This window comes from Eubalaena glacialis, chromosome 2, assembly GCF_028564815.1.
Source record: "Eubalaena glacialis isolate mEubGla1 chromosome 2, mEubGla1.1.hap2.+ XY, whole genome shotgun sequence".
Taxonomy (NCBI): Eukaryota; Metazoa; Chordata; class Mammalia; order Artiodactyla; family Balaenidae; genus Eubalaena; species Eubalaena glacialis.
In genome coordinates, this window is record NC_083717.1 from 55,428,508 (window position 1) to 55,451,538 (window position 23,031).

General features: G+C 55.3%; 12 non-coding genes across 12 annotated transcripts; all 12 read right to left on the minus strand.

The window, feature by feature from the left end:
- Positions 1–2,072: 2,072 nt before the first annotated feature.
- Positions 2,073–2,164, minus strand: LOC133086149 (small nucleolar RNA SNORD116). Its single transcript, XR_009699917.1, has one exon. It is a non-coding gene; the product is annotated as a small nucleolar RNA SNORD116 (small nucleolar RNA).
- A 2,425-nt stretch (positions 2,165–4,589) lies between these two features.
- On the minus strand, positions 4,590–4,681 carry LOC133086563 (small nucleolar RNA SNORD116). The gene has a single exon (XR_009700315.1). It is a non-coding gene; the product is annotated as a small nucleolar RNA SNORD116 (small nucleolar RNA).
- A 402-nt stretch (positions 4,682–5,083) lies between these two features.
- Positions 5,084–5,177, minus strand: LOC133085941 (small nucleolar RNA SNORD116). Its single transcript, XR_009699739.1, has one exon. It is a non-coding gene; the product is annotated as a small nucleolar RNA SNORD116 (small nucleolar RNA).
- A 2,446-nt stretch (positions 5,178–7,623) lies between these two features.
- Positions 7,624–7,715, minus strand: LOC133086150 (small nucleolar RNA SNORD116). The gene has a single exon (XR_009699918.1). It is a non-coding gene; the product is annotated as a small nucleolar RNA SNORD116 (small nucleolar RNA).
- A 2,425-nt stretch (positions 7,716–10,140) lies between these two features.
- Positions 10,141–10,232, minus strand: LOC133086564 (small nucleolar RNA SNORD116). The gene has a single exon (XR_009700316.1). It is a non-coding gene; the product is annotated as a small nucleolar RNA SNORD116 (small nucleolar RNA).
- A 402-nt stretch (positions 10,233–10,634) lies between these two features.
- On the minus strand, positions 10,635–10,728 carry LOC133085942 (small nucleolar RNA SNORD116). The gene has a single exon (XR_009699740.1). It is a non-coding gene; the product is annotated as a small nucleolar RNA SNORD116 (small nucleolar RNA).
- Positions 10,729–13,174: 2,446 nt separating this feature from the next.
- LOC133086151 (small nucleolar RNA SNORD116) lies at positions 13,175–13,266 on the minus strand. Its single transcript, XR_009699919.1, has one exon. It is a non-coding gene; the product is annotated as a small nucleolar RNA SNORD116 (small nucleolar RNA).
- A 2,425-nt stretch (positions 13,267–15,691) lies between these two features.
- Positions 15,692–15,783, minus strand: LOC133086524 (small nucleolar RNA SNORD116). Its single transcript, XR_009700278.1, has one exon. It is a non-coding gene; the product is annotated as a small nucleolar RNA SNORD116 (small nucleolar RNA).
- Positions 15,784–16,185: 402 nt separating this feature from the next.
- On the minus strand, positions 16,186–16,279 carry LOC133085943 (small nucleolar RNA SNORD116). The gene has a single exon (XR_009699741.1). It is a non-coding gene; the product is annotated as a small nucleolar RNA SNORD116 (small nucleolar RNA).
- Positions 16,280–18,725: 2,446 nt separating this feature from the next.
- On the minus strand, positions 18,726–18,817 carry LOC133086152 (small nucleolar RNA SNORD116). Its single transcript, XR_009699920.1, has one exon. It is a non-coding gene; the product is annotated as a small nucleolar RNA SNORD116 (small nucleolar RNA).
- Positions 18,818–21,242: 2,425 nt separating this feature from the next.
- On the minus strand, positions 21,243–21,334 carry LOC133086565 (small nucleolar RNA SNORD116). Its single transcript, XR_009700317.1, has one exon. It is a non-coding gene; the product is annotated as a small nucleolar RNA SNORD116 (small nucleolar RNA).
- A 402-nt stretch (positions 21,335–21,736) lies between these two features.
- Positions 21,737–21,830, minus strand: LOC133085944 (small nucleolar RNA SNORD116). Its single transcript, XR_009699742.1, has one exon. It is a non-coding gene; the product is annotated as a small nucleolar RNA SNORD116 (small nucleolar RNA).
- Positions 21,831–23,031: the final 1,201 nt, after the last annotated feature.

The following is a 23,031-nucleotide window of genomic DNA, read 5'->3' on the forward strand; positions in this document are numbered from 1 at the left end:
GCTGCAGGCGTTTGTTCCCTGGCACTCCACCACCTGCCTCAGGGTGACAGAACACAGGGATATTTGAGAAAGGTAACGGGCGCACAGAGAGAAAGGGTGATACCGCCCAGCGATGTGTGCTATATCTCCCCTCAACATTTCATTTGCTGCCCATCATGTCTGTGTGTCCACAGCCAAACGTGAATGCATGGTGGCACAGATGCCTTCAGAGCTCACGGGCATCAGCACAAAGAGCACGGCCGTCCAGCAAACCCCCTCGTATGGGCCTTGAACTTCCCCGCTGAGCCACCTCCCCGCCGACAAAGCATAGGGATGTCATTCTGAACCGCTGAGACACCCTCAGGGGAAGTGCGATTACTCAGCGTAAGAGCCACTGCCCTCTGGGGAACAAAACCACTCCTGGGACATAAGCTTCCACACAATGGACTCACCCTCAAGGGGAAATGTGGTCCCTGAGATCTTCCCCAAGGGAACGGCCCTTGGCCTAATGTGACGACCTCTAAAAAAAGCAGCTTGTAGGGACAGGTGACAAAACGCACCAGAGGAACCCCTGGACTGAACAATGGAGACTCACCTGCAGGCATACTTCCTGGCCTGCTGCCAAGACTGACAACCTACCCTTGGCCCACACACAAAGCTAATGGCATGGGAACCATTCCGATGCCCAACGTGGCGGGGCAAATGCTTGCAGCAATTGTGTAACTTGCAGTGGTGCCTGGTACTTTTGCACTCCGGGCCCATCAGTGACGTGACCTTGGAGAAACCGTGAGGCCCAGGTCCTCCACAAGCAACTTGTTACCCAGAGCTGTGCAACGAGAGAACCCAGCCAACAGCGTAGACAATTGAACCGGTATGACTTGTCTGGCCTGTCGCCAGGCTCGCCGGATACCACAGTTATGACGCACCAGCGGGTGGCAGGAAAAATGACACCCACACCTCACACCCTCTCCTGCCCTTAAACCTGTGGCCTTTCCTTGGCAGCCTACTCCCTTTTTTCCGCATGCTTGTGCCCACTGACCTCCGGGAAGAGCTCCAATCCTCAGGGAGCCCTATGTGGGTGGGGTGTAGAAACGATGCTTGGCTGTCCTCAGGGACACCTTCACATCTTCAACACAGGGGGAACGTGGCCAGACAGGGACAAAACACCCTACGGCCTCCAAATCGGCCCCCATGAGAAGACACAATACTGTGCCACGAGGGCAACCATTCGCTGGCACAAGGACCCGCCAGGAAGCAAATCGACGAAGGAGAGGAAAAAGGCGGGATAGTTCACAAATGTGCTCCCGTATTCCCTCCCTACACGTGCCTCCAAATGCTCCTGAGGGAATCCCAAATGTGTTCCGGGAACCCCATTGCCACCGTCGATCTATCCACCCACCAGTAAACCTGTGGGCTTAGCCAGCCATCTCACGTGTCTCTTTCGCTCGCCTTGCCTTACTCTGTCTCCACCGGGATCCCAACGTGTCATGGCAAGATGCCAGAGCCACCCCTCACCAAGGAAGCTTGCCATGACCAAGCTTGAGTAAGGCATTTTCCAGCCCCTTCACACAGCACACAGAAGCAGGACACAACCCACGGAGGAGCCATCATATTGGCCAAACTCCCGGGAACAGTGGCCCATTTGATTTCTCCCCTCATCAGGAGAAACCTAAACTGCATCTGGTCTCCCAAGCAGAACATGACAAAGAAGCCTGCCCTAGGCCTGGAATCCTGTTCTGACCCTGAGCATACAGACTTCTGTTTCTTTGAGGCCACAAGGCAATGACCAGCAGGTGGGGGCGGCCTGTATCACTCAAGTGCAGGCGACAGGACCATCAATGGCTCATGCTTCCTCTCCTCCCTGCTTGCTGAACCATGGCAGGGGACAGCAATCCTGGCTAGACGAAGGAACCCAGAGACGGCACACTGTCCCAAGCCTTCCCACCTGGATTGGCATCCCAGGCTGCTTTCCCAATGGTTCTTCTCCCCATGAGATGACCACCACCCTCAACTTGAATAACGTGGCTGTGGACACCCACGGCAGCAAATGCAACGTGAACCTCTGCCTGCTTTCCTTTTGGGAGCCACGTGCTGGACCTCAGTTCCAACGAGGAGACGGTAGGGATGTCTCACTCATTTTGTTCAGCTTTCCAAGGAATGCATTTGTGGGAGTCATCATCGATCCAAGCACATGCTCAATAGTTGGACATGGAAAGTTGCAGATTCCACCAGGGGACGGACAGCGAGCTGAATCATATCAGCGTACAGAAGCGGCCAGAGCCAAGCCACGGGGCAGAAAATGCAGCCAGTTCCCAGGGCATCGAAGCTCGTGTTCCCCAAGAAAAACCAGAAGTAGAGGGTGTAGCCATGGTGCACAAGTACCCGTTGCCAAACCTTTAGGTTTAGCAAAGAAGTGCCGCTTACCGCAACAAGGGTTGAAGCAGGATCCTCATGGAATGCACGACAACACCCCTCCGAGGCTCCTTCGCCTGGCCTCGCCTTGCCACACCGTCCTCACTTCAACGGGTATCAGGGCTTATACGGATGGCCCCAGGCTGCTGCTTGCTTTCCTTCCCTGGCATTCCACCTGGCTCGGGGTGAGAGAACACACGCATGCTTGAGGAGGGTGCACGGGCGTACCGAGGGAAAGGGCGATACCACCCAGCGACGTGTGCTCTATCTCTCCTCAACATTTCATTTGCTGTCCATCTTGCTATGTGTCGGCAGCCAAACGTGAAAGGATGGTGACACAGACGCCTTCAGAGCGTGCGGCCATCAGGACAAAGAGCGCCGCCGACCAACAAGCCCCTGGTCTCGGGCCTTGCAACCCCTCCCCTGAGCACTCTGCCCTCCATCACAGCAAAAGGATGTCTTCCCGATCCTCTGAGACACCCTTAGGAAAACTGGGCCCCCTCAGCCTAAGAGCCAGTGCCCTCTAGGGGAACAAACACCCCCTTGGCACTCATGCTTCCACACAGTGGACATGCCCTCAAGGGGAGAGATCTTCCACAAGGGAAGGGCCCTTGGCCGAATATGACGCCCTCCATCTAAAGCGGCTCGTAGGGACCCGTGACAAAGGGCACCTGAGTAACCCCTGGACTGATCAAGGGAGACTCAACAGCAAGCATACTTCCTGGTCTCCTGCCAAGTCAGAGGAACTTCCCTAGGACCACAACCAAAGCTAATGGCATGGGAGCCATTCCAATGCCCAAAGTGGTGGGGCAAACCCTTGCAGCAAATGGGTAACTTATCGTAGCACCTTGCACAACCGCACTCTTCTCTTCAAGGACAAGACCTTGAAGAAACCGAGGGACCCAGGTCCTCCAGAACCAACGTGTCACCCACAGCCGTGCAATGAGAGAACGCATCCAACATCCTGGACCCTTGAACCGGCATGACTTCTCTGGCTTGAAGCCATGCACGCTGGAGATCACAGGCTCGCAGCGCCAGAGGGTGGCAGGACAAAATGACCCCTGCAGCACACATTCACTCCAGCCCTTAAACCTGTAGCCTTTGCTTGGCAGCCGACTCCCTTCTTTCTGCATGGTTGGGCCCAATGACCTCCGGGAAGAGCTCCAAACCTCAGGGAATGCTATGCGGACTGGGTACAGCAATGACGCTGGCATATCCTAAGGAACACCTTCACACCTTCAACATAGGGGCAATGAGGCCACACAGGGACAAAACATCCCAACGCCTCCAAATCGGTCCCAGTGAGAAGACACCATACTGTGCCGTGAAGGCAACCATTCGCTGGAACAAGGACCCGCCGTGAAGCACTTTGACAAAGGGGAGGAAAAGGGTGGGATGGTCCACGAATGTGCACCTGTATTCCTTCCGTACACGGGCCTCCAAATGCTCCTGAAGATATCCCAAAAGAGTTCTGGGAACCCTATGTCCACCGACCATCTATCCACCCAACAGTAAGCCTGTGGGCTTAGCCAAGACTCTCACGTGTATTTCCCGATCGCCTTGCCTTCCTGTCTCCACCAGGATCCAAACGTCTCACGGCAAGGTGCCAGAGCCACCCCTCACCTAAGTAGCTTGATATCCCCTGGATTTGCCTAAGGCATTTTCCAACCTCTCCACACAACACACAAGCAGGACACAACCCAAGGAGGAGCCATCAGCGTCGCCCAAATCCCGGGGACAGTGGCCCATTTGATTTCCCCCGACCATCAGGGCAAACCTAAACTGCATCCCATCTCCCAAGCTGAACATGACAAAGAAGGCTGGCCTGGCCAGGACTCCTTCTCTGACCCTGAGTGCAGAGACTTCTGTTTCCTTGCGGGAACAAGGCAACGACCTGGGCTCGAGGGTGGCCTGTAGATCTCAATGGCAGGCCAGAGGAGCACCAGTGGCTCACGCTTCCTTTCGCACCCGCACGCTGACCGCGGCAGGGGATGGCAGTCCTGGCTAGACTCAGGTGCCCAGAGACGTCAAGTTGTCTTTAGATTTCCCACGTGGATGGACATCACAGGCTCCTTTCCACTTGGCTCTTTCCGCACGAGAAGCCCGCCACCCTCAACTTGAACAATGTTGCTGCGTACGCCCACAGTAGCACATGCGACATGGACCTCTCCCTACCTTTCCTTTGGGAGCCACGTGCTGGACCTCAGTGAGGATGAGAAGACGGTAGGTATTGCTCATTCGTTTTGTTTAGATTTCCAAGGAATGCATTTATGGGAGTCATCACCGATCCACGCACCTGCTCAAAGGCTGGACGTGCAAAGTCGCAGCCTCCATGGCGGACTGCTAGGGAGCTCTATCATCTCAGCAGTAGGGAGCTGCCAGACTCGAGCCACGGGGCAGGAAGTGCACCCAAGTCTCAGGGCATCGGAGCTCGGGTGCCCCAGGAAGAGCCCAGTATGTGAGGGTGTAGTCTTGGTGCACAAGTCCCCGTGGCCAAACAATTAGGGTTCTTCAAAGAAGTTCCATTTTCCACCACAAGGTTTCCACCAGGAACCTTGCCGAGCCAGAGGCGATACTCTTGGATCACACAGAATACTATTGGCATTGCAGATATTCCGATGCCCAAACTGGCAGGGCAAACCCTTGCGGCAACTAGGGTAACTTGCCCTGGCGCCTTGTATTTTCGCACCCTGGGCCCGTCAGTGACATGAACTCGGAGAAACCTGAGACCCATTCGTTTTGTTCAGATTTCCAAGCAGTGCATTTATGGGAGTCATCATCAATCCACGCACCTGCTCAAAGGCTGCATGTTCAAAGTCGCAGGCTCCACCGCGGGGCAGCCAACGATCTCAATAATGTCAGCAGTCAGGAGCGGTCAGAGCCGACCCACGGGGCTGGAAATGGAGCTAAGGATCATGGCATCGGATCTGGGGTGCCCCTGGAAGAGCCAAGAAGGTGAGGTGTAGTCTCAGTGCACAAGTCCCCGTGGCCAAACATCTACGTTTCTGCAAAGAAATTCCGCTCACCACCACAAGGTTCCTACGAGGATCCTCAAAGACTTCACGCCAAAAACACTCTGAGACTCACCTCGCCTTGCCTCACCTTGCCGCACTGTCCTTACTTCGCCAGGTATCAAGGACTGTACAGAGGGCCCCATGCTGCTGCAGGCGTTTGTTCCCTGGCACTCCACCACCTGCCTCAGGGTGACAGAACACAGGGATATTTGAGAAAGGTAACGGGCGCACAGAGAGAAAGGGTGATACCGCCCAGCGATGTGTGCTATATCTCCCCTCAACATTTCATTTGCTGCCCATCATGTCTGTGTGTCCACAGCCAAACGTGAATGCATGGTGGCACAGATGCCTTCAGAGCTCACGGGCATCAGCACAAAGAGCACGGCCGTCCAGCAAACCCCCTCGTATGGGCCTTGAACTTCCCCGCTGAGCCACCTCCCCGCCGACAAAGCATAGGGATGTCATTCTGAACCGCTGAGACACCCTCAGGGGAAGTGCGATTACTCAGCGTAAGAGCCACTGCCCTCTGGGGAACAAAACCACTCCTGGGACATAAGCTTCCACACAATGGACTCACCCTCAAGGGGAAATGTGGTCCCTGAGATCTTCCCCAAGGGAACGGCCCTTGGCCTAATGTGACGACCTCTAAAAAAAGCAGCTTGTAGGGACAGGTGACAAAACGCACCAGAGGAACCCCTGGACTGAACAATGGAGACTCACCTGCAGGCATACTTCCTGGCCTGCTGCCAAGACTGACAACCTACCCTTGGCCCACACACAAAGCTAATGGCATGGGAACCATTCCGATGCCCAACGTGGCGGGGCAAATGCTTGCAGCAATTGTGTAACTTGCAGTGGTGCCTGGTACTTTTGCACTCCGGGCCCATCAGTGACGTGACCTTGGAGAAACCGTGAGGCCCAGGTCCTCCACAAGCAACTTGTTACCCAGAGCTGTGCAACGAGAGAACCCAGCCAACAGCGTAGACAATTGAACCGGTATGACTTGTCTGGCCTGTCGCCAGGCTCGCCGGATACCACAGTTATGACGCACCAGCGGGTGGCAGGAAAAATGACACCCACACCTCACACCCTCTCCTGCCCTTAAACCTGTGGCCTTTCCTTGGCAGCCTACTCCCTTTTTTCCGCATGCTTGTGCCCACTGACCTCCGGGAAGAGCTCCAATCCTCAGGGAGCCCTATGTGGGTGGGGTGTAGAAACGATGCTTGGCTGTCCTCAGGGACACCTTCACATCTTCAACACAGGGGGAACGTGGCCAGACAGGGACAAAACACCCTACGGCCTCCAAATCGGCCCCCATGAGAAGACACAATACTGTGCCACGAGGGCAACCATTCGCTGGCACAAGGACCCGCCAGGAAGCAAATCGACGAAGGAGAGGAAAAAGGCGGGATAGTTCACAAATGTGCTCCCGTATTCCCTCCCTACACGTGCCTCCAAATGCTCCTGAGGGAATCCCAAATGTGTTCCGGGAACCCCATTGCCACCGTCGATCTATCCACCCACCAGTAAACCTGTGGGCTTAGCCAGCCATCTCACGTGTCTCTTTCGCTCGCCTTGCCTTACTCTGTCTCCACCGGGATCCCAACGTGTCATGGCAAGATGCCAGAGCCACCCCTCACCAAGGAAGCTTGCCATGACCAAGCTTGAGTAAGGCATTTTCCAGCCCCTTCACACAGCACACAGAAGCAGGACACAACCCACGGAGGAGCCATCATATTGGCCAAACTCCCGGGAACAGTGGCCCATTTGATTTCTCCCCTCATCAGGAGAAACCTAAACTGCATCTGGTCTCCCAAGCAGAACATGACAAAGAAGCCTGCCCTAGGCCTGGAATCCTGTTCTGACCCTGAGCATACAGACTTCTGTTTCTTTGAGGCCACAAGGCAATGACCAGCAGGTGGGGGCGGCCTGTATCACTCAAGTGCAGGCGACAGGACCATCAATGGCTCATGCTTCCTCTCCTCCCTGCTTGCTGAACCATGGCAGGGGACAGCAATCCTGGCTAGACGAAGGAACCCAGAGACGGCACACTGTCCCAAGCCTTCCCACCTGGATTGGCATCCCAGGCTGCTTTCCCAATGGTTCTTCTCCCCATGAGATGACCACCACCCTCAACTTGAATAACGTGGCTGTGGACACCCACGGCAGCAAATGCAACGTGAACCTCTGCCTGCTTTCCTTTTGGGAGCCACGTGCTGGACCTCAGTTCCAACGAGGAGACGGTAGGGATGTCTCACTCATTTTGTTCAGCTTTCCAAGGAATGCATTTGTGGGAGTCATCATCGATCCAAGCACATGCTCAAAAGTTGGACATGGAAAGTTGCAGATTCCACCAGGGGACGGACAGCGAGCTGAATCATATCAGCGTACAGAAGCGGCCAGAGCCAAGCCACGGGGCAGAAAATGCAGCCAGTTCCCAGGGCATCGAAGCTCGTGTTCCCCAAGAAAAACCAGAAGTAGAGGGTGTAGCCATGGTGCACAAGTACCCGTTGCCAAACCTTTAGGTTTAGCAAAGAAGTGCCGCTTACCGCAACAAGGGTTGAAGCAGGATCCTCATGGAATGCACGACAACACCCCTCCGAGGCTCCTTCGCCTGGCCTCGCCTTGCCACACCGTCCTCACTTCAACGGGTATCAGGGCTTATACGGATGGCCCCAGGCTGCTGCTTGCTTTCCTTCCCTGGCATTCCACCTGGCTCGGGGTGAGAGAACACACGCATGCTTGAGGAGGGTGCACGGGCGTACCGAGGGAAAGGGCGATACCACCCAGCGACGTGTGCTCTATCTCTCCTCAACATTTCATTTGCTGTCCATCTTGCTATGTGTCGGCAGCCAAACGTGAAAGGATGGTGACACAGACGCCTTCAGAGCGTGCGGCCATCAGGACAAAGAGCGCCGCCGACCAACAAGCCCCTGGTCTCGGGCCTTGCAACCCCTCCCCTGAGCACTCTGCCCTCCATCACAGCAAAAGGATGTCTTCCCGATCCTCTGAGACACCCTTAGGAAAACTGGGCCCCCTCAGCCTAAGAGCCAGTGCCCTCTAGGGGAACAAACACCCCCTTGGCACTCATGCTTCCACACAGTGGACATGCCCTCAAGGGGAGAGATCTTCCACAAGGGAAGGGCCCTTGGCCGAATATGACGCCCTCCTTCTAAAGCGGCTCGTAGGGACCCGTGACAAAGGGCACCTGAGTAACCCCTGGACTGATCAAGGGAGACTCAACAGCAAGCATACTTCCTGGTCTCCTGCCAAGTCAGAGGAACTTCCCTAGGACCACAACCAAAGCTAATGGCATGGGAGCCATTCCAATGCCCAAAGTGGTGGGGCAAACCCTTGCAGCAAATGGGTAACTTATCGTAGCACCTTGCACAACCGCACTCTTCTCTTCAAGGACAAGACCTTGAAGAAACCGAGGGACCCAGGTCCTCCAGAACCAACGTGTCACCCACAGCCGTGCAATGAGAGAACGCATCCAACATCCTGGACCCTTGAACCGGCATGACTTCTCTGGCTTGAAGCCATGCACGCTGGAGATCACAGGCTCGCAGCGCCAGAGGGTGGCAGGACAAAATGACCCCTGCAGCACACATTCACTCCAGCCCTTAAACCTGTAGCCTTTGCTTGGCAGCCGACTCCCTTCTTTCTGCATGGTTGGGCCCAATGACCTCCGGGAAGAGCTCCAAACCTCAGGGAATGCTATGCGGACTGGGTACAGCAATGACGCTGGCATATCCTAAGGAACACCTTCACACCTTCAACATAGGGGCAATGAGGCCACACAGGGACAAAACATCCCAACGCCTCCAAATCGGTCCCAGTGAGAAGACACCATACTGTGCCGTGAAGGCAACCATTCGCTGGAACAAGGACCCGCCGTGAAGCACTTTGACAAAGGGGAGGAAAAGGGTGGGATGGTCCACGAATGTGCACCTGTATTCCTTCCGTACACGGGCCTCCAAATGCTCCTGAAGATATCCCAAAAGAGTTCTGGGAACCCTATGTCCACCGACCATCTATCCACCCAACAGTAAGCCTGTGGGCTTAGCCAAGACTCTCACGTGTATTTCCCGATCGCCTTGCCTTCCTGTCTCCACCAGGATCCAAACGTCTCACGGCAAGGTGCCAGAGCCACCCCTCACCTAAGTAGCTTGATATCCCCTGGATTTGCCTAAGGCATTTTCCAACCTCTCCACACAACACACAAGCAGGACACAACCCAAGGAGGAGCCATCAGCGTCGCCCAAATCCCGGGGACAGTGGCCCATTTGATTTCCCCCGACCATCAGGGCAAACCTAAACTGCATCCCATCTCCCAAGCTGAACATGACAAAGAAGGCTGGCCTGGCCAGGACTCCTTCTCTGACCCTGAGTGCAGAGACTTCTGTTTCCTTGCGGGAACAAGGCAACGACCTGGGCTCGAGGGTGGCCTGTAGATCTCAATGGCAGGCCAGAGGAGCACCAGTGGCTCACGCTTCCTTTCGCACCCGCACGCTGACCGCGGCAGGGGATGGCAGTCCTGGCTAGACTCAGGTGCCCAGAGACGTCAAGTTGTCCTTAGATTTCCCACGTGGATGGACATCACAGGCTCCTTTCCACTTGGCTCTTTCCGCACGAGAAGCCCGCCACCCTCAACTTGAACAATGTTGCTGCGTACGCCCACAGTAGCACATGCGACATGGACCTCTCCCTACCTTTCCTTTGGGAGCCACGTGCTGGACCTCAGTGAGGATGAGAAGACGGTAGGTATTGCTCATTCGTTTTGTTTAGATTTCCAAGGAATGCATTTATGGGAGTCATCACCGATCCACGCACCTGCTCAAAGGCTGGACGTGCAAAGTCGCAGCCTCCATGGCGGACTGCTAGGGAGCTCTATCATCTCAGCAGTAGGGAGCTGCCAGACTCGAGCCACGGGGCAGGAAGTGCACCCAAGTCTCAGGGCATCGGAGCTCGGGTGCCCCAGGAAGAGCCCAGTATGTGAGGGTGTAGTCTTGGTGCACAAGTCCCCGTGGCCAAACAATTAGGGTTCTTCAAAGAAGTTCCATTTTCCACCACAAGGTTTCCACCAGGAACCTTGTCGAGCCAGAGGCGATACTCTTGGATCACACAGAATACTATTGGCATTGCAGATATTCCGATGCCCAAACTGGCAGGGCAAACCCTTGCGGCAACTAGGGTAACTTGCCCTGGCGCCTTGTATTTTCGCACCCTGGGCCCGTCAGTGACATGAACTCGGAGAAACCTGAGACCCATTCGTTTTGTTCAGATTTCCAAGCAGTGCATTTATGGGAGTCATCATCAATCCACGCACCTGCTCAAAGGCTGCATGTTCAAAGTCGCAGGCTCCACCGCGGGGCAGCCAACGATCTCAATAATGTCAGCAGTCAGGAGCGGTCAGAGCCGACCCACGGGGCTGGAAATGGAGCTAAGGATCATGGCATCGGATCTGGGGTGCCCCTGGAAGAGCCAAGAAGGTGAGGTGTAGTCTCAGTGCACAAGTCCCCGTGGCCAAACATCTACGTTTCTGCAAAGAAATTCCGCTCACCACCACAAGGTTCCTACGAGGATCCTCAAAGACTTCACGCCAAAAACACTCTGAGACTCACCTCGCCTTGCCTCACCTTGCCGCACTGTCCTTACTTCGCCAGGTATCAAGGACTGTACAGAGGGCCCCATGCTGCTGCAGGCGTTTGTTCCCTGGCACTCCACCACCTGCCTCAGGGTGACAGAACACAGGGATATTTGAGAAAGGTAACGGGCGCACAGAGAGAAAGGGTGATACCGCCCAGCGATGTGTGCTATATCTCCCCTCAACATTTCATTTGCTGCCCATCATGTCTGTGTGTCCACAGCCAAACGTGAATGCATGGTGGCACAGATGCCTTCAGAGCTCACGGGCATCAGCACAAAGAGCACGGCCGTCCAGCAAACCCCCTCGTATGGGCCTTGAACTTCCCCGCTGAGCCACCTCCCCGCCGACAAAGCATAGGGATGTCATTCTGAACCGCTGAGACACCCTCAGGGGAAGTGCGATTACTCAGCGTAAGAGCCACTGCCCTCTGGGGAACAAAACCACTCCTGGGACATAAGCTTCCACACAATGGACTCACCCTCAAGGGGAAATGTGGTCCCTGAGATCTTCCCCAAGGGAACGGCCCTTGGCCTAATGTGACGACCTCTAAAAAAAGCAGCTTGTAGGGACAGGTGACAAAACGCACCAGAGGAACCCCTGGACTGAACAATGGAGACTCACCTGCAGGCATACTTCCTGGCCTGCTGCCAAGACTGACAACCTACCCTTGGCCCACACACAAAGCTAATGGCATGGGAACCATTCCGATGCCCAACGTGGCGGGGCAAATGCTTGCAGCAATTGTGTAACTTGCAGTGGTGCCTGGTACTTTTGCACTCCGGGCCCATCAGTGACGTGACCTTGGAGAAACCGTGAGGCCCAGGTCCTCCACAAGCAACTTGTTACCCAGAGCTGTGCAACGAGAGAACCCAGCCAACAGCGTAGACAATTGAACCGGTATGACTTGTCTGGCCTGTCGCCAGGCTCGCCGGATACCACAGTTATGACGCACCAGCGGGTGGCAGGAAAAATGACACCCACACCTCACACCCTCTCCTGCCCTTAAACCTGTGGCCTTTCCTTGGCAGCCTACTCCCTTTTTTCCGCATGCTTGTGCCCACTGACCTCCGGGAAGAGCTCCAATCCTCAGGGAGCCCTATGTGGGTGGGGTGTAGAAACGATGCTTGGCTGTCCTCAGGGACACCTTCACATCTTCAACACAGGGGGAACGTGGCCAGACAGGGACAAAACACCCTACGGCCTCCAAATCGGCCCCCATGAGAAGACACAATACTGTGCCACGAGGGCAACCATTCGCTGGCACAAGGACCCGCCAGGAAGCAAATCGACGAAGGAGAGGAAAAAGGCGGGATAGTTCACAAATGTGCTCCCGTATTCCCTCCCTACACGTGCCTCCAAATGCTCCTGAGGGAATCCCAAATGTGTTCCGGGAACCCCATTGCCACCGTCGATCTATCCACCCACCAGTAAACCTGTGGGCTTAGCCAGCCATCTCACGTGTCTCTTTCGCTCGCCTTGCCTTACTCTGTCTCCACCGGGATCCCAACGTGTCATGGCAAGATGCCAGAGCCAACCCTCACCAAGGAAGCTTGCCATGACCAAGCTTGAGTAAGGCATTTTCCAGCCCCTTCACACAGCACACAGAAGCAGGACACAACCCACGGAGGAGCCATCATATTGGCCAAACTCCCGGGAACAGTGGCCCATTTGATTTCTCCCCTCATCAGGAGAAACCTAAACTGCATCTGGTCTCCCAAGCAGAACATGACAAAGAAGCCTGCCCTAGGCCTGGAATCCTGTTCTGACCCTGAGCATACAGACTTCTGTTTCTTTGAGGCCACAAGGCAATGACCAGCAGGTGGGGGCGGCCTGTATCACTCAAGTGCAGGCGACAGGACCATCAATGGCTCATGCTTCCTCTCCTCCCTGCTTGCTGAACCATGGCAGGGGACAGCAATCCTGGCTAGACGAAGGAACCCAGAGACGGCACACTGTCCCAAGCCTTCCCACCTGGATTGGCATCCCAGGCTGCTTTCCCAATGGTTCTTCTCCCCATGAGATGACCACCACCCTCAACTTGAATAACGTGGCTGTGGACACCCACGGCAGCAAATGCAACGTGAACCTCTGCCTGCTTTCCTTTTGGGAGCCACGTGCTGGACCTCAGTTCCAACGAGGAGACGGTAGGGATGTCTCACTCATTTTGTTCAGCTTTCCAAGGAATGCATTTGTGGGAGTCATCATCGATCCAAGCACATGCTCAATAGTTGGACATGGAAAGTTGCAGATTCCACCAGGGGACGGACAGCGAGCTGAATCATATCAGCGTACAGAAGCGGCCAGAGCCAAGCCACGGGGCAGAAAATGCAGCCAGTTCCCAGGGCATCGAAGCTCGTGTTCCCCAAGAAAAACCAGAAGTAGAGGGTGTAGCCATGGTGCACAAGTACCCGTTGCCAAACCTTTAGGTTTAGCAAAGAAGTGCCGCTTACCGCAACAAGGGTTGAAGCAGGATCCTCATGGAATGCACGACAACACCCCTCCGAGGCTCCTTCGCCTGGCCTCGCCTTGCCACACCGTCCTCACTTCAACGGGTATCAGGGCTTATACGGATGGCCCCAGGCTGCTGCTTGCTTTCCTTCCCTGGCATTCCACCTGGCTCGGGGTGAGAGAACACACGCATGCTTGAGGAGGGTGCACGGGCGTACCGAGGGAAAGGGCGATACCACCCAGCGACGTGTGCTCTATCTCTCCTCAACATTTCATTTGCTGTCCATCTTGCTATGTGTCGGCAGCCAAACGTGAAAGGATGGTGACACAGACGCCTTCAGAGCGTGCGGCCATCAGGACAAAGAGCGCCGCCGACCAACAAGCCCCTGGTCTCGGGCCTTGCAACCCCTCCCCTGAGCACTCTGCCCTCCATCACAGCAAAAGGATGTCTTCCCGATCCTCTGAGACACCCTTAGGAAAACTGGGCCCCCTCAGCCTAAGAGCCAGTGCCCTCTAGGGGAACAAACACCCCCTTGGCACTCATGCTTCCACACAGTGGACATGCCCTCAAGGGGAGAGATCTTCCACAAGGGAAGGGCCCTTGGCCGAATATGACGCCCTCCATCTAAAGCGGCTCGTAGGGACCCGTGACAAAGGGCACCTGAGTAACCCCTGGACTGATCAAGGGAGACTCAACAGCAAGCATACTTCCTGGTCTCCTGCCAAGTCAGAGGAACTTCCCTAGGACCACAACCAAAGCTAATGGCATGGGAGCCATTCCAATGCCCAAAGTGGTGGGGCAAACCCTTGCAGCAAATGGGTAACTTATCGTAGCACCTTGCACAACCGCACTCTTCTCTTCAAGGACAAGACCTTGAAGAAACCGAGGGACCCAGGTCCTCCAGAACCAACGTGTCACCCACAGCCGTGCAATGAGAGAACGCATCCAACATCCTGGACCCTTGAACCGGCATGACTTCTCTGGCTTGAAGCCATGCACGCTGGAGATCACAGGCTCGCAGCGCCAGAGGGTGGCAGGACAAAATGACCCCTGCAGCACACATTCACTCCAGCCCTTAAACCTGTAGCCTTTGCTTGGCAGCCGACTCCCTTCTTTCTGCATGGTTGGGCCCAATGACCTCCGGGAAGAGCTCCAAACCTCAGGGAATGCTATGCGGACTGGGTACAGCAATGACGCTGGCATATCCTAAGGAACACCTTCACACCTTCAACATAGGGGCAATGAGGCCACACAGGGACAAAACATCCCAACGCCTCCAAATCGGTCCCAGTGAGAAGACACCATACTGTGCCGTGAAGGCAACCATTCGCTGGAACAAGGACCCGCCGTGAAGCACTTTGACAAAGGGGAGGAAAAGGGTGGGATGGTCCACGAATGTGCACCTGTATTCCTTCCGTACACGGGCCTCCAAATGCTCCTGAAGATATCCCAAAAGAGTTCTGGGAACCCTATGTCCACCGACCATCTATCCACCCAACAGTAAGCCTGTGGGCTTAGCCAAGACTCTCACGTGTATTTCCCGATCGCCTTGCCTTCCTGTCTCCACCAGGATCCAAACGTCTCACGGCAAGGTGCCAGAGCCACCCCTCACCTAAGTAGCTTGATATCCCCTGGATTTGCCTAAGGCATTTTCCAACCTCTCCACACAACACACAAGCAGGACACAACCCAAGGAGGAGCCATCAGCGTCGCCCAAATCCCGGGGACAGTGGCCCATTTGATTTCCCCCGACCATCAGGGCAAACCTAAACTGCATCCCATCTCCCAAGCTGAACATGACAAAGAAGGCTGGCCTGGCCAGGACTCCTTCTCTGACCCTGAGTGCAGAGACTTCTGTTTCCTTGCGGGAACAAGGCAACGACCTGGGCTCGAGGGTGGCCTGTAGATCTCAATGGCAGGCCAGAGGAGCACCAGTGGCTCACGCTTCCTTTCGCACCCGCACGCTGACCGCGGCAGGGGATGGCAGTCCTGGCTAGACTCAGGTGCCCAGAGACGTCAAGTTGTCTTTAGATTTCCCACGTGGATGGACATCACAGGCTCCTTTCCACTTGGCTCTTTCCACACGAGAAGCCCGCCACCCTCAACTTGAACAATGTTGCTGCGTACGCCCACAGTAGCACATGCGACATGGACCTCTCCCTACCTTTCCTTTGGGAGCCACGTGCTGGACCTCAGTGAGGATGAGAAGACGGTAGGTATTGCTCATTCATTTTGTTTAGATTTCCAAGGAATGCATTTATGGGAGTCATCACCGATCCACGCACCTGCTCAAAAGCTGGACGTGCAAAGTCGCAGCCTCCATGGCGGACTGCTAGGGAGCTCTATCATCTCAGCAGTAGGGAGCTGCCAGACTCGAGCCACGGGGCAGGAAGTGCACCCAAGTCTCAGGGCATCGGAGCTCGGGTGCCCCAGGAAGAGCCCAGTATGTGAGGGTGTAGTCTTGGTGCACAAGTCCCCGTGGCCAAACAATTAGGGTTCTTCAAAGAAGTTCCATTTTCCACCACAAGGTTTCCACCAGGAACCTTGTCGAGCCAGAGGCGATACTCTTGGATCACACAGAATACTATTGGCATTGCAGATATTCCGATGCCCAAACTGGCAGGGCAAACCCTTGCGGCAACTAGGGTAACTTGCCCTGGCGCCTTGTATTTTCGCACCCTGGGCCCGTCAGTGACATGAACTCGGAGAAACCTGAGACCCATTCGTTTTGTTCAGATTTCCAAGCAGTGCATTTATGGGAGTCATCATCAATCCACGCACCTGCTCAAAGGCTGCATGTTCAAAGTCGCAGGCTCCACCGCGGGGCAGCCAACGATCTCAATAATGTCAGCAGTCAGGAGCGGTCAGAGCCGACCCACGGGGCTGGAAATGGAGCTAAGGATCATGGCATCGGATCTGGGGTGCCCCTGGAAGAGCCAAGAAGGTGAGGTGTAGTCTCAGTGCACAAGTCCCCGTGGCCAAACATCTACGTTTCTGCAAAGAAATTCCGCTCACCACCACAAGGTTCCTACGAGGATCCTCAAAGACTTCACGCCAAAAACACTCTGAGACTCACCTCGCCTTGCCTCACCTTGCCGCACTGTCCTTACTTCGCCAGGTATCAAGGACTGTACAGAGGGCCCCATGCTGCTGCAGGCGTTTGTTCCCTGGCACTCCACCACCTGCCTCAGGGTGACAGAACACAGGGATATTTGAGAAAGGTAACGGGCGCACAGAGAGAAAGGGTGATACCGCCCAGCGATGTGTGCTATATCTCCCCTCAACATTTCATTTGCTGCCCATCATGTCTGTGTGTCCACAGCCAAACGTGAATGCATGGTGGCACAGATGCCTTCAGAGCTCACGGGCATCAGCACAAAGAGCACGGCCGTCCAGCAAACCCCCTCGTATGGGCCTTGAACTTCCCCGCTGAGCCACCTCCCCGCCGACAAAGCATAGGGATGTCATTCTGAACCGCTGAGACACCCTCAGGGGAAGTGCGATTACTCAGCGTAAGAGCCACTGCCCTCTGGGGAACAAAACCACTCCTGGGACATAAGCTTCCACACAATGGACTCACCCTCAAGGGGAAATGTGGTCCCTGAGATCTTCCCCAAGGGAACGGCCCTTGGCCTAATGTGACGACCTCTAAAAAAAGCAGCTTGTAGGGACAGGTGACAAAACGCACCAGAGGAACCCCTGGACTGAACAATGGAGACTCACCTGCAGGCATACTTCCTGGCCTGCTGCCAAGACTGACAACCTACCCTTGGCCCACACACAAAGCTAATGGCATGGGAACCATTCCGATGCCCAACGTGGCGGGGCAAATGCTTGCAGCAATTGTGTAACTTGCAGTGGTGCCTGGTACTTTTGCACTCCGGGCCCATCAGTGACGTGACCTTGGAGAAACCGTGAGGCCCAGGTCCTCCACAAGCAACTTGTTACCCAGAGCTGTGCAACGAGAGAACCCAGCCAACAGCGTAGACAATTGAACCGGTATGACTTGTCTGGCCTGTCGCCAGGCTCGCCGGATACCACAGTTATGACGCACCAGCGGGTGGCAGGAAAAATGACACCCACACCTCACACCCTCTCCTGCCCTTAAACCTGTGGCCTTTCCTTGGCAGCCTACTCCCTTTTTTCCGCATGCTTGTGCCCACTGACCTCCGGGAAGAGCTCCAATCCTCAGGGAGCCCTATGTGGGTGGGGTGTAGAAACGATGCTTGGCTGTCCTCAGGGACACCTTCACATCTTCAACACAGGGGGAACGTGGCCAGACAGGGACAAAACACCCTACGGCCTCCAAATCGGCCCCCATGAGAAGACACAATACTGTGCCACGAGGGCAACCATTCGCTGGCACAAGGACCCGCCAGGAAGCAAATCGACGAAGGAGAGGAAAAAGGCGGGATAGTTCACAAATGTGCTCCCGTATTCCCTCCCTACACGTGCCTCCAAATGCTCCTGAGGGAATCCCAAATGTGTTCCGGGAACCCCATTGCCACCGTCGATCTATCCACCCACCAGTAAACCTGTGGGCTTAGCCAGCCATCTCACGTGTCTCTTTCGCTCGCCTTGCCTTACTCTGTCTCCACCGGGATCCCAACGTGTCATGGCAAGATGCCAGAGCCACCCCTCACCAAGGAAGCTTGCCATGACCAAGCTTGAGTAAGGCATTTTCCAGCCCCTTCACACAGCACACAGAAGCAGGACACAACCCACGGAGGAGCCATCATATTGGCCAAACTCCCGGGAACAGTGGCCCATTTGATTTCTCCCCTCATCAGGAGAAACCTAAACTGCATCTGGTCTCCCAAGCAGAACATGACAAAGAAGCCTGCCCTAGGCCTGGAATCCTGTTCTGACCCTGAGCATACAGACTTCTGTTTCTTTGAGGCCACAAGGCAATGACCAGCAGGTGGGGGCGGCCTGTATCACTCAAGTGCAGGCGACAGGACCATCAATGGCTCATGCTTCCTCTCCTCCCTGCTTGCTGAACCATGGCAGGGGACAGCAATCCTGGCTAGACGAAGGAACCCAGAGACGGCACACTGTCCCAAGCCTTCCCACCTGGATTGGCATCCCAGGCTGCTTTCCCAATGGTTCTTCTCCCCATGAGATGACCACCACCCTCAACTTGAATAACGTGGCTGTGGACACCCACGGCAGCAAATGCAACGTGAACCTCTGCCTGCTTTCCTTTTGGGAGCCACGTGCTGGACCTCAGTTCCAACGAGGAGACGGTAGGGATGTCTCACTCATTTTGTTCAGCTTTCCAAGGAATGCATTTGTGGGAGTCATCATCGATCCAAGCACATGCTCAAAAGTTGGACATGGAAAGTTGCAGATTCCACCAGGGGACGGACAGCGAGCTGAATCATATCAGCGTACAGAAGCGGCCAGAGCCAAGCCACGGGGCAGAAAATGCAGCCAGTTCCCAGGGCATCGAAGCTCGTGTTCCCCAAGAAAAACCAGAAGTAGAGGGTGTAGCCATGGTGCACAAGTACCCGTTGCCAAACCTTTAGGTTTAGCAAAGAAGTGCCGCTTACCGCAACAAGGGTTGAAGCAGGATCCTCATGGAATGCACGACAACACCCCTCCGAGGCTCCTTCGCCTGGCCTCGCCTTGCCACACCGTCCTCACTTCAACGGGTATCAGGGCTTATACGGATGGCCCCAGGCTGCTGCTTGCTTTCCTTCCCTGGCATTCCACCTGGCTCGGGGTGAGAGAACACACGCATGCTTGAGGAGGGTGCACGGGCGTACCGAGGGAAAGGGCGATACCACCCAGCGACGTGTGCTCTATCTCTCCTCAACATTTCATTTGCTGTCCATCTTGCTATGTGTCGGCAGCCAAACGTGAAAGGATGGTGACACAGACGCCTTCAGAGCGTGCGGCCATCAGGACAAAGAGCGCCGCCGACCAACAAGCCCCTGGTCTCGGGCCTTGCAACCCCTCCCCTGAGCACTCTGCCCTCCATCACAGCAAAAGGATGTCTTCCCGATCCTCTGAGACACCCTTAGGAAAACTGGGCCCCCTCAGCCTAAGAGCCAGTGCCCTCTAGGGGAACAAACACCCCCTTGGCACTCATGCTTCCACACAGTGGACATGCCCTCAAGGGGAGAGATCTTCCACAAGGGAAGGGCCCTTGGCCGAATATGACGCCCTCCATCTAAAGCGGCTCGTAGGGACCCGTGACAAAGGGCACCTGAGTAACCCCTGGACTGATCAAGGGAGACTCAACAGCAAGCATACTTCCTGGTCTCCTGCCAAGTCAGAGGAACTTCCCTAGGACCACAACCAAAGCTAATGGCATGGGAGCCATTCCAATGCCCAAAGTGGTGCGGCAAACCCTTGCAGCAAATGGGTAACTTATCGTAGCACCTTGCACAACCGCACTCTTCTCTTCAAGGACAAGACCTTGAAGAAACCGAGGGACCCAGGTCCTCCAGAACCAACGTGTCACCCACAGCCGTGCAATGAGAGAACGCATCCAACATCCTGGACCCTTGAACCGGCATGACTTCTCTGGCTTGAAGCCATGCACGCTGGAGATCACAGGCTCGCAGCGCCAGAGGGTGGCAGGACAAAATGACCCCTGCAGCACACATTCACTCCAGCCCTTAAACCTGTAGCCTTTGCTTGGCAGCCGACTCCCTTCTTTCTGCATGGTTGGGCCCAATGACCTCCGGGAAGAGCTCCAAACCTCAGGGAATGCTATGCGGACTGGGTACAGCAATGACGCTGGCATATCCTAAGGAACACCTTCACACCTTCAACATAGGGGCAATGAGGCCACACAGGGACAAAACATCCCAACGCCTCCAAATCGGTCCCAGTGAGAAGACACCATACTGTGCCGTGAAGGCAACCATTCGCTGGAACAAGGACCCGCCGTGAAGCACTTTGACAAAGGGGAGGAAAAGGGTGGGATGGTCCACGAATGTGCACCTGTATTCCTTCCGTACACGGGCCTCCAAATGCTCCTGAAGATATCCCAAAAGAGTTCTGGGAACCCTATGTCCACCGACCATCTATCCACCCAACAGTAAGCCTGTGGGCTTAGCCAAGACTCTCACGTGTATTTCCCGATCGCCTTGCCTTCCTGTCTCCACCAGGATCCAAACGTCTCACGGCAAGGTGCCAGAGCCACCCCTCACCTAAGTAGCTTGATATCCCCTGGATTTGCCTAAGGCATTTTCCAACCTCTCCACACAACACACAAGCAGGACACAACCCAAGGAGGAGCCATCAGCGTCGCCCAAATCCCGGGGACAGTGGCCCATTTGATTTCCCCCGACCATCAGGGCAAACCTAAACTGCATCCCATCTCCCAAGCTGAACATGACAAAGAAGGCTGGCCTGGCCAGGACTCCTTCTCTGACCCTGAGTGCAGAGACTTCTGTTTCCTTGCGGGAACAAGGCAACGACCTGGGCTCGAGGGTGGCCTGTAGATCTCAATGGCAGGCCAGAGGAGCACCAGTGGCTCACGCTTCCTTTCGCACCCGCACGCTGACCGCGGCAGGGGATGGCAGTCCTGGCTAGACTCAGGTGCCCAGAGACGTCAAGTTGTCTTTAGATTTCCCACGTGGATGGACATCACAGGCTCCTTTCCACTTGGCTCTTTCCGCACGAGAAGCCCGCCACCCTCAACTTGAACAATGTTGCTGCGTACGCCCACAGTAGCACATGCGACATGGACCTCTCCCTACCTTTCCTTTGGGAGCCACGTGCTGGACCTCAGTGAGGATGAGAAGACGGTAGGTATTGCTCATTCGTTTTGTTTAGATTTCCAAGGAATGCATTTATGGGAGTCATCACCGATCCACGCACCTGCTCAAAGGCTGGACGTGCAAAGTCGCAGCCTCCATGGCGGACTGCTAGGGAGCTCTATCATCTCAGCAGTAGGGAGCTGCCAGACTCGAGCCACGGGGCAGGAAGTGCACCCAAGTCTCAGGGCATCGGAGCTCGGGTGCCCCAGGAAGAGCCCAGTATGTGAGGGTGTAGTCTTGGTGCACAAGTCCCCGTGGCCAAACAATTAGGGTTCTTCAAAGAAGTTCCATTTTCCACCACAAGGTTTCCACCAGGAACCTTGTCGAGCCAGAGGCGATACTCTTGGATCACACAGAATACTATTGGCATTGCAGATATTCCGATGCCCAAACTGGCAGGGCAAACCCTTGCGGCAACTAGGGTAACTTGCCCTGGCGCCTTGTATTTTCGCACCCTGGGCCCGTCAGTGACATGAACTCGGAGAAACCTGAGACCCATTCGTTTTGTTCAGATTTCCAAGCAGTGCATTTATGGGAGTCATCATCAATCCACGCACCTGCTCAAAGGCTGCATGTTCAAAGTCGCAGGCTCCACCGCGGGGCAGCCAACGATCTCAATAATGTCAGCAGTCAGGAGCGGTCAGAGCCGACCCACGGGGCTGGAAATGGAGCTAAGGATCATGGCATCGGATCTGGGGTGCCCCTGGAAGAGCCAAGAAGGTGAGGTGTAGTCTCAGTGCACAAGTCCCCGTGGCCAAACATCTACGTTTCTGCAAAGAAATTCCGCTCACCACCACAAGGTTCCTACGAGGATCCTCAAAGACTTCACGCCAAAAACACTCTGAGACTCACCTCGCCTTGCCTCACCTTGCCGCACTGTCCTTACTTCGCCAGGTATCAAGGACTGTACAGAGGGCCCCATGCTGCTGCAGGCGTTTGTTCCCTGGCACTCCACCACCTGCCTCAGGGTGACAGAACACAGGGATATTTGAGAAAGGTAACGGGCGCACAGAGAGAAAGGGTGATACCGCCCAGCGATGTGTGCTATATCTCCCCTCAACATTTCATTTGCTGCCCATCATGTCTGTGTGTCCACAGCCAAACGTGAATGCATGGTGGCACAGATGCCTTCAGAGCTCACGGGCATCAGCACAAAGAGCACGGCCGTCCAGCAAACCCCCTCGTATGGGCCTTGAACTTCCCCGCTGAGCCACCTCCCCGCCGACAAAGCATAGGGATGTCATTCTGAACCGCTGAGACACCCTCAGGGGAAGTGCGATTACTCAGCGTAAGAGCCACTGCCCTCTGGGGAACAAAACCACTCCTGGGACATAAGCTTCCACACAATGGACTCACCCTCAAGGGGAAATGTGGTCCCTGAGATCTTCCCCAAGGGAACGGCCCTTGGCCTAATGTGACGACCTCTAAAAAAAGCAGCTTGTAGGGACAGGTGACAAAACGCACCAGAGGAACCCCTGGACTGAACAATGGAGACTCACCTGCAGGCATACTTCCTGGCCTGCTGCCAAGACTGACAACCTACCCTTGGCCCACACACAAAGCTAATGGCATGGGAACCATTCCGATGCCCAACGTGGCGGGGCAAATGCTTGCAGCAATTGTGTAACTTGCAGTGGTGCCTGGTACTTTTGCACTCCGGGCCCATCAGTGACGTGACCTTGGAGAAACCGTGAGGCCCAGGTCCTCCACAAGCAACTTGTTACCCAGAGCTGTGCAACGAGAGAACCCAGC